Here is a 9182-nt window from a genome sequence, read left to right on the forward strand (position 1 = left end):
GCTATTGTCCCCTGGAGGGCAGAACGGCAGGGCCGCCCTGGGAGACCGGGCGGATGGGAAACGCATTACAGATGTGAGCTTAGGCGTCCCAGGGACACTTGGAGACCTGTGCATTTCAGGAGCTCGGGGGTATTCATGTGTTGCCTGGAAACCAGAGACCAAACAGGAAGCCCTAGCAGAGAGAGGCTTAAATACTTCGGCATCATTTCCAGAGGTGAAGGCCGCTTGCCAAGGCCTAAGGGCCCCACTGGTCCTTATTTCTCCTCAGCCTCAGATCGTCAGAGCTCTTTCTACCGCATTGCGCCCCTCCCCCTCCCCCCCATCTCACTTTGCACCTCTTCGAAGTGGAGTTGGTTTCTCAAGGGGTCCATGTAGGAGTTAACACATGTGCGCACACACACGGGATGTGAAGCCGTTTTCCAGAAATTTAACAGCAGTGTCATCTCACACATCCAGGTTTCCTGCCGCTGCAGGGATTGCCTGTGCAGGGCACTGATTTCCAGCTTCCACTTGTGTGACTCTGGGTGAGGGGGGGGTCTGTCTGAGTTCGTCCCAGAATTCATAGCTGGAGCCGAGTGTGGCCAAGCTTGAGAGTTCTGGGGACCCTAAGGGATCCCAGAGTGTGCACGCAAGCAGCCCCCAGCTGAACGCACAAACTGTGTCTTCCTCTGCTGCAGACACAGGCCTGGCCAAAGGTGTCCCCTTCAATGTGGCCTAACACGTTGTTTGCCTTTCTATCACAGCAAACCCATGAGGAACCACCCCATCCCCCACCTGAAGGCCTCTTTGGGGGACCCCCACACCCCGTGGCTCTCTGACTGCAGTTCTCATTTGGCACTAGCATCTGCACACTTGAACGTTTGGGGCGTCCATGTGGTGTGAACTTTAGGGTCAGGCAGCACTTGCTTTCCATCCTCAACTAAATCTAGGGCAACCTAACCTCTCTCAGCTTCGGTTTCTTCCTCTTCAAAAACATGGACGATCCCTTCCTCTCAGTGCTGTTGAGAGGATTGGGACATATGAAAATATCTGGGTCTCGAATAGATATTTCTCCAAAGATATACAAATGGTCAACGAGCACATGAAAAGATGCCCACAGAAGTCAAATTATAATGAACACCTGAAAATTACATAATCATATTAACCAATGTTACCCCAATAAATTAAAAAAAAAAAAAAGATGCCTAATATCATCGGTCATTAGGGAAATGATAATAAAAGCTGCAGTGAAATACCACTGCATGCCTACGATGATGGCTATAAAAAGAAAAAAGAAAAATAAAAAGTAACAAGCACTGACAAGGATGTGGAGAAATCGGAACCCTCATACATTCCTGGTGGGGATATGAAATTGTACAGCTGCTGCGGAAGACGGTTTGGCAGTTCATCAAAGAGTTAAACATAGAGTTACCAATGACCCAGCAATTCCACTCTTAGATATATGGCCCAAAGAATCAAAAACAGATTCTCAAGACAAAAACTTGTATAAGAACGTTCATAGCATCATTACTCACAACAGCCAAAAGGTGAAAATAACCCAAAATGTCCTTTGATGGATAATAAAATGTGGTCCAACCACACAATTCAGCCTTAAAAAGGAAGGAAATCCTGACACATGTGACACCATGGATGAACCCTGAAGACATACGAGGCGAAAGAAGCCAGTCACCAAAAGATAAACACGGTTTGATTCTATCACATAAGGTGCTCAGAATAGCAAAATTGAGAAACGAAGTAGAATGGCGGCGGCCAGGGTGAAGAGGGGGACGGGGAGCTCCTCTTCAGCGGGGACAGAGTGTCACTTGGGGAAGATGGAGACAGTTCCGTGGGCGGATGGTGGTGATGGCCGCGCAACGGCATGGAATGGATTTAATGCTACTGAACTATATTCTTAAGAAAGGTTAAGATGCTACACGTTTTATGTTGTCTTTTACTACAATTAAAAACAAGGTTTCTACACAGCCCCCCACTCCCCAAGCCATGAGCCACAGCCCGTTGGTCACAGAGAGCTTCGTGCCTGGCCCGGATTTGGGGGGAGGGCACTACAGGGACTGTGGACGCGTGGAGCTGAGAGTCCCTGGGGGACTCTCTGCAGACGAGCCGACACGCGCGGCACTCCAGGACGGGGCTGTGACTGCCCCCGTCCCCCTCCACCACGTGTCTGGCCGCCCAGTCCGCCCCCTTCTGGGTCCCGCATTTTGAGTGGCACAACCATCCCGTCCCCTAACACCGAGCCCAGCCTCTTCCCTGACCTTCTCTCCACCTATTCGATAACCAAAATGTCCTGCCTGTGTGCAGCCTAAAAACCTCCACTCACCCCCGACTCGCTGTCACCGTCTGTCTCTAGGCCACCACCATCCCATGCGGGGGCTACCGCAAGCACCCCCTCTAACTGACCGGTCTCCCTGACTGGCCCCGGCAGCCCTTCCCCCCATGCCCTTCAGAGGGAACAAGTCACAAAGGGTGGGGCCCGCCCTCCCTGCCTGCAGTGTTCCCCAGCTCCGAGTCTCCCTGGGGACGGGCCAAGCTCCTGCCGGGGGGGACACCAGTCGCCTTCCCTGACCACCCGACCTAAGTGGCCCCCAGGAGCTCTCTGTGACAGCGCTTGGTTTTCTCTTTCCTATTTTCTCATTTATTTGTCCCCCTTCGCCATGACTCTTATCAATTCTGCTTCTTGTGTATTTCTCGCACTTACAGTGATTTACGTGTCTTTTCTCTCCTTAGGCTGAACTGTATGGAATGATTTATTCATCTTGATTTTTTTAGGATATATATATATATATATATAAAAAGGCAACTTCATATGGTTCCGGCCATTAGATTGTAAGTCACTTGTGACTGACTTTGTGTCTTGGTGTCCTCAGCATCTGGCACAACATCTTCACTAGTCAGCTACACACACCGGGACTTAGGGAAGGGCTTCCTAAAGTCCAGCTGAAAGGCAGGCATGGCCCCAGGGGCATGAGAAAGAAATACGATGCTAGAAAAGCAAATTCTGTGAGTGTAACCAGGAATAATATCAGTGAAGATGAGGGACACGTCTGCGTGAAGGGAACAGGATGCTCTATAAAAAGCTTGTCACATAAAAGAACGAGCATCACTCCTGGGATGAGGGGCAGAGAACAGGACACACTCGAGAGAAAGGCAAGAACACTGAATAGTGTCAGGAAAGCTGAGGCTCAGCTTTGCAAAAATGTTTTTGGGTTTTTTTTTTTTTCATTTTTAAAAATTATTGGTATCTGTTTGTGTATTTGGTTCCTATTGCTGACGTAACAAATTACCACTAACTTAGTGGCTTAGAAGAACGCAAACTCATAATCTCATAATTTTGGAAATCAGAAGTCTGGCACGGGTCTCACGGGGCTAAAATCAAGGTGGTGCCAGGGGAGAACCGCGTCCCTGCCTTCTCCACCTGTAGCGGCCGCCCGCATTCCTCGGTCCGTGCCCCGTCCCTCCGTCTTCAAAGCCAGCAATGGCTGGCAGAGTCCTTCTCATACCGTGTCGCTCTGGCCTCCTCCTCCTCTGCCTCTCTCTTCCCCTTTCAAGGACCCTTGTGATTACACTGGCCCATCTGGTTAATCCAGAATAATCTATCTTAAGGTCAGCCTCTTAGTAACTGTATTCCATCTGCAACCCTACGTTTCTTCATCCCATCTACTTGCTCATGGCCATGTAATGTAACACGGTCACAGATTCTGGGGATTAGGAGTGAACATACTTGGGGGACCATTCTGTCTGACACCTTTTTTTTTTTTTTTTTTAGTTTTGTTTGGAAGATTAGTAAGAAAGGAATAGAGGAAGCTGGGGCGCATGGAGGCCACCTAGCTCGCTCCCACCCCTGAGGCCCTCTCCTACGCCCTGGTCGAAGACACCGCAGTCAAACCGGGAGCTAAGAAGGACACGAAGGACCTCCACCCAGAGGTGACCGACTCATCTGGGTCCAGACACAGGAAGGAGCCTTATATGAGCCCAAGACAGGCAACAAATCCCCGATGATTATTCATCACGTGGATGAATGGCCCACACAGTCGAGCTTTAAAGAAAGTGTTTGCTGACAACAAAGATGTAGAAACTGGCAGAACAGTTTGCCCTCCTCAATCTAGTTTATGAAACAACTGAGGCACCTTTCTCCTGATGGCCGATATGTCCCCAGGGTTCTGTTTGCTGACCCATCCCTGACAGCGCCGATGTCACTGGAGATACTCAGAGCACCTCCGTGATCACGGACCTTCCGACGCAGGTCTCCTACTCGACAACACGAAGAAAGCGCTCAAGTTGCTGAGGACCGAACTGCAGAGAGGAAGCAGAGTCTGCAAGCTCTTCCTCAGTGTTAGGCCTTGACACCTGGGCCCAGAGGAGATTTCAGAAGACCCAGGAGAAGGCAGAAGCTTTGGTGGTGGACATGCTCATAAGATTATGGTTTAATGTTATGACAGCTGTTTTTTTTTGTTTGTTTGTTTTTAATTTGTGGCAAGTATACATGTATGAAAAAGCTGTATACTATCTTAGTGAGCCACACTTTCTTAAAAAGTAAATCCTTTCGGGGATGTTTGGAAAACAAAAAAGAAAGGGGTAGACAGAAGCCCTGGCTGGGAGGGTGGCAGATGTTAGCGGATGTCAGAGCGCGTCAGATGCTATCTGCCCCAGAAAGGGGGAAACAAACAATTTCAAGAAGAAATCGCAGCCTGACGTGGAGTGAGACCGTGTAGCGGATGACAATCTTGGTTCCTGAATTCAAGTGGGCAAGAAAGGTCACATTTCTCGATTTTTTTTTTTTTTTTCAAATTGACTTCAACCTGACTCCACATTCCTCCCCTGACAGCGTGGCGGGAAACTCAAATTCTTACCAAGGCCCCTGCTGTTCCAAGAATTCGGGGGCTGCCCCTCTAAACAATCAACCATTATCACCGCCACCACACTACGTGCCAGGCACTGTTCTAAAGGTTTACGTGTATGAACCCATTTAACCCGCACAGCAATCCTGAGACAAGTGAAGCGAATGCCCCCAGTTTACAGATGAAGACTCTAAGACCCAGAGAGGTTCAGGAACTTGCCCAAGGTCACGCGGCTTGGGGAAGGCAGGAGGGGCCAGGAGACTGGCAGATTTCAAACTACTTTTTTAAAAAATGGAAAAAGAGATAGATTCCAAAACCTTGACAAAACCTCTCGAAAAGATTAACAAAACATGCAAATTGTAAGCCTTCAGCGGAGGAAATGGTCTCATTTCCTTTAATTACAGGGTCAACGGAGAATCAGTGGGATATTGTGCTCTAGACTGAAACATGGACCTAAACGAAGACTTTCATATCTTCGAGGTTAAGATAGAGAAATGTCACCGGGATAACCTGGTTAGATGGCGTTACGGACCTCGTCATGATGTCGAAGCCCCAACCCCCCAATGTGATGATATTTGGAGATGGGCCTTCTGGAGCTAATCAGGTTTAGATGATGAGGTCAGGAGGGCAGGGCCCTCACGGTGGGATTAGTGCTCTTATCAGGAGAGAGCAGAACTCTCTCTCCCCCTCACATGAGGACATGGCGAGAAGGTGGCAAGCCAGGAAGAAGGTCCTCACCAGAACCCGACCATGCCGGCACCCTGATCTTGGACTGCCAGTCTCCATCATTGTGAGAAAACAAAATCTCTTGTTTTAGTCGCCCAACCTTTGGTGTTTTATTACGGCACCCTGAGCTGACAGTACAGCTGGTTCAACAAAAGTTCTTGAAGCGTTTATTAATGGAATTCTATCAAGGGGCGTGGCAGGGAGCGGCATACATGGGGTGCATCTAACCTGGCCTTATCTTGTTCAGCATTTCAATGAATGATCTGCGGGATACACTTAAGGCAGTTAAGGCGTGTGACGATTGCCCCAAGCTGGGGATGGGGACAAGGACAGATGACAGGGCCAGCTAACTGAATCCCAGTACACGCCTGGCTCCTAGGAGGAGCAAAACACACCCCACCTGCCTCTGTGTCCTACCCTGTGTCCTTTGTCTTTGAACTATTTCCTCTGCCTAGAATGGCCCTCTTCCTTGGTCTGGGAAACACCCACTCGTTCTTTCGGATTTCGTTCACGTGTCATCGTGTGCAGTCTTCACTGACCTGTGCTCCAAGTGAAGCTGAGTACTCTTGAGTTCTGGCCTTTCTGCGCTTTGTAATAATCGCGATCACTTTCACGGGTACATGTTTACACAGGGTCTCTCCTAGGCTTCTGCAGGATACATCTGTGTGTCAACACTAGCACAGGGCCTGGCATGTAGTAGGTGCTTAATAAACACCTGTGATGGGAAGGAGGAAATAAGTTGGCTGTTCTCATCTCTTGCCATACAAAAGTATTCTGATTTTCTATTTGCTACTCTTCAAACTATGCCAACACTTAGTGGCTTAAAACAGTAACTGTTTTATTTGCTCATGTTGCTGTGGGTCAGGAATCCAGGCAGGGCTCAGCCTGGAGGCTGTTCTCCATGCGTGCTGGCTGGGGCTGGGCTGGCCTGGAAGGTCAAGAAGGCTTCATTCATTTGTCTGGCCCTTCCACATTTCACCATGTAGTCTTTCTCCCTTCGTGGGGCTTGGACAGAACAGGGGTTGTAGGACAGCTGGATTTCTTACATGACAGCAGGTTTTCAAGCGGGGATGTCCCAGATGGTGAAGGCTTACGAGAAGCTGGGACTCTCTTGAGGTCTAGCCTCAGAAGTTACAGTGTAGCCTGATGGGGTCACAGGACCAGCCCAGATCCAAGGCGGGGGGGGGGGGGCGTGATGGGAGGAGTAGCAGAGAAGGTTGTGCGGGGTGAGTGGCCAAGTGATGCAGTGAAACAATCATAGACTCTGGAGTCAGAAACCTGGCTTCGCATCTTGCCTCTTTCCCATGTAGGTGTCACATCACTCAGCCTCGCTGGGGTGGTTCCTGTGTGTGTGAAACTAGCGTGACGAAAATGGCATTATTGCTTTCACAGGGTTCTTGTGAGTCTCAAGGGAGATCGTGCACTTGAACGTGCCCTACGGAGGCCCGCTCTTACCAGTGGCAGAGCCAGGAGGAGATGCCAGGCTGGAAATGAAGCCCACAGCCTTTCCTACCACCCCGCACTGCCCTCGGGGGGACCCAGTGAATGAATATACCTTCCCAAGGGCCAGTGGACACAGGCCATCTGTCTGCTTAGAGACCCTTTCTTGTCCAAAATCAGATGCGGGTCATAACACTGCCATTATGTGACTAAGTAGTTAGTGGGTCGGGAATTCAGGCAAGGCTCGGCCTGCTGCTGTGGCTGCAGGTAGAGGAAGTGTCAGCAGAGAGGAGAGAAATTTTTTTTTTTTTTTTTTTTTGCAAGCGGGTGGCCTAATTTAAATCCAGATGGGAAATAAGGGCAAGAAGAATACTTCTTTTCCAAACGCTTTATACTAATAACGCTCCCTGCACAGAAGAAACGCTGACCCCACAAGCAGAGCTCACTGCTCGGGGCTGGCTGCAGAGGGCCAAGCTTGGAGAGACAAGGGGGCCGACCAAGTGTCAGCTATTTCAGGGGATGACAAGCAAACTCGCCCAGAACAGCAGGTCATGCGCATTCTTAACACAGAGCGTGGTTGAGCTGTCACTTCTATCCTAACTGGTCTCCCTGCTTCCCTAGTCCACTCACCACCCAGCAGCAAGTAATCCCGTTAGATCTGAAGTCAGAACTCTCCAGCAGCTCCTCAAGCCACCAGAGAAGGAGCCAAAGTCCTCCCCCAGGAAGCCCCGCCGTGTCCCCCCACCACCCAACTCTGCTCCACCCAGGCCCTGCCGGCCTTCTGAAACACGTAAGGCTTTGGGCTTCGCTCAGGGTGTCCCCTGCATCCAGAACGCTCTTATTCCAGATATCTGTGTGGCTCGCTCCCTGACCTCCTTCAAGTCTTTGCTCAAATGTCACCTTTTCAACAGTCGGCCCTCAATAAATAGTTGTTGCATAAATAGATTGTCAACAAATCCTTCTGTTGCCTTTATAAAGTCCTGAGTTAAAGACCTCCGCTCTAGGTATCGATACACATCTCACATAACAGTCATTTTTTGAGTGTCAACCACTTAAAAGTTTGCAAGGCTCAGATCTAAGCATTTTATAGGTATTTATACATTTAATTCTCGATAATTAAATATAAGATAAATATTATTATTCCCACTTGTCAGATGAGGAAATTGCACCACTGAGAGCTTAAGGCCAAACCCGCTGGTCTCTGCTTGACCTGTAGTCAACATTCTGGAGCTCACTGTGGATGAACCCAGGCAAACAGGCCCCACAGGCCACAAAGTGTGCCCAGCAGCGGTGGGAATACCCACAATCGTCATTTCCTCACGTATGTGCAGTCCCTGAGGGCGAGCACGGCAGGAACATGTGTGCAGAAACTGGGAGAGGCGGACATCTAGCCAACCTGCCCAGATGGGTGGGTGACAGGCCAGTGGGATGGCTCCATGTCTGGTTAACATCTCAGGATGTTTTAAGCGGTTCGGCTGCCAGGAAAATTCCCCCGAATATGCTTTGGGGAAAAACCACCCAATCATCCAAAAAAACAAAAATTCAACCCCCGCCCTTGCCCTTCAAAATTTCAATCCATGTGTATTGTTTGAGAAAACTCAATCCATATGCTTCCCAGCCTTTCATACACTGAAACGTTTCCTAGGGAGTATTTGACTTCCCCAACCCTCATGCCTCCCCGCTCCCCGCCCCGCCTTCTGCATTACCCCATCCCTCCCGACACTTTACAAACAGGAATTCACCTTCCAGCAAAAGCACCCCTTGGGGGAAACACGAAGGCTCTGAGCCACTGAGATGCCTGCGGAGCATCCCCTAGGGCCTGTCACCTCCGAGTCTCATGCACGTCAGACAGGCTGTGTCATCGGTTCCCCGTGTGTCCCAGGCTCTGAGTACTGCTTCCGAGCAGTGGAGGCGGCTTGCAGCAAGTCCTCAGTGTCTCTTCACACACTTGGAGTCAGGACAGCCAGACAGTGCAAAGACTTCTGTGAAACCAGATGGGGACTTGGAGCCTGGGCCATGAGAGTCTCAAGATAGCTCTACCCACTCCTGACGATGGCCGTTCGTGCCGGGCCGGTTAGGACAGGCGAGTGGAGAGAAGAGCGTGTGCAGTGTCACAGGGCGGAAGTGCGGGCTGCTCTGGGGTTCAGGCCAAGCTCCACGAGGTGGAAGTGATAATATTAA

General features: G+C 50.0%; 1 pseudogene; it reads left to right on the forward strand.

The window, feature by feature from the left end:
- The first annotated feature begins 1739 nt into the window (after positions 1-1739).
- On the forward strand, positions 1740-6702 carry LOC111740533 (annotated as a pseudogene).
- The last annotated feature ends 2480 nt before the right edge of the window (positions 6703-9182 follow it).

The sequence above is a fragment of the Pteropus vampyrus genome, unplaced genomic scaffold (genome assembly GCF_000151845.1).
Source record: "Pteropus vampyrus isolate Shadow unplaced genomic scaffold, Pvam_2.0 Scaffold65, whole genome shotgun sequence".
In the NCBI taxonomy this organism is placed as follows: domain Eukaryota; kingdom Metazoa; phylum Chordata; class Mammalia; order Chiroptera; family Pteropodidae; genus Pteropus; species Pteropus vampyrus.